This window comes from Galeopterus variegatus, unplaced genomic scaffold, assembly GCF_000696425.1.
Source record: "Galeopterus variegatus unplaced genomic scaffold, G_variegatus-3.0.2 Scaffold176, whole genome shotgun sequence".
NCBI lineage: Eukaryota > Metazoa > Chordata > Mammalia > Dermoptera > Cynocephalidae > Galeopterus > Galeopterus variegatus.
Window position 1 is genome coordinate 378,301 of NW_007726287.1, and position 1,105 is coordinate 379,405.

The following is a 1,105-nucleotide window of genomic DNA, read 5'->3' on the forward strand; positions in this document are numbered from 1 at the left end:
ACCGGGAGACAGAGGGTAAAGTTGCAACTGCCTCTCCGATGGACTGAGGGCTGGGGTTTTATAGGTAAATGCATCGGGTGAGACAGGATGCTTTGAGAGTTGTGTACAGGATGTAGGATGTCTTCAAGTGTGACGGACAGCTGCTTCCGGCTGTGTGAGGCAGGATGCTTTGAGAGACAGACGGCGATGTATCAGGCAAGACAGGATGTCTGCTTTTGATACAATCTTAGTCAATCATTAAGGGCGAGCTAAAAAGGGAAAACAAAGTTCTGTAGTGTACACATGAGCGTGGGGGATTTCTACATTATACCCTCCAGCCAAGCCCCTCACTCCTGCCCTAGGCTTTGTGCCTGTGTCTCCCCCTGCCTGGAACAGTTGGGCCCCAGATTGTCCCCTCCCTCCTCCTCTTTGTCATTCAGATCTTAATTCAAAAGGCGAGTTCCCTAAGCAAAAGGCCTTTCTTGAAATAGCCGCCGGTTAAATTCACACCAATCTGTTTTATTCTCTGCAAAACAGTGACCCTCGTCATGAGTTTCCTTGTTTACTGCCTGTTTCTTCTCTAGAAGGGAAGCTGCCCAAGATCAGAGATCTGAGATCCCAGGGTCCATGTGATAGGTGCCCCGTGATATCTGTGGACTCATGCCCCCTGCAGGCCACTGGGAGGGCAGGGAATGTCCCTCAGCCACTGCAGGGAGACACATCTGATTCTGGTGACTACCCACGGGCCCGAACTGTTGCTGTGTCACAGATCTGAGTGAGTTTCTTGATCAGCCACCTCACCCTTGCCCTTCCCCCAATACACACTGTGCAACTCATTAGAAGCCAATTCCATGACATGCCACACACACTAATCCCCTCAGGAACCTGAGTAGGGCCTTGACGGACCCCACCCCATCCCAAGAGCCTGAAATTCCCCTCCCACCACAGAAACCAGAGGGACACAAGCATCCTCACTCATCCACACTAAAGCCACCCTGAAGCATATTGACCCACTCTGAGCAGCCAAGCCTGGTGTGGGGGCAGAGGACAGCCCAAGGGACCAGGCCACTGAGCCAGGCAGCAGCATACGGTACCATGTCTGCTGTGGTTAAGAGCATGAAGCCCA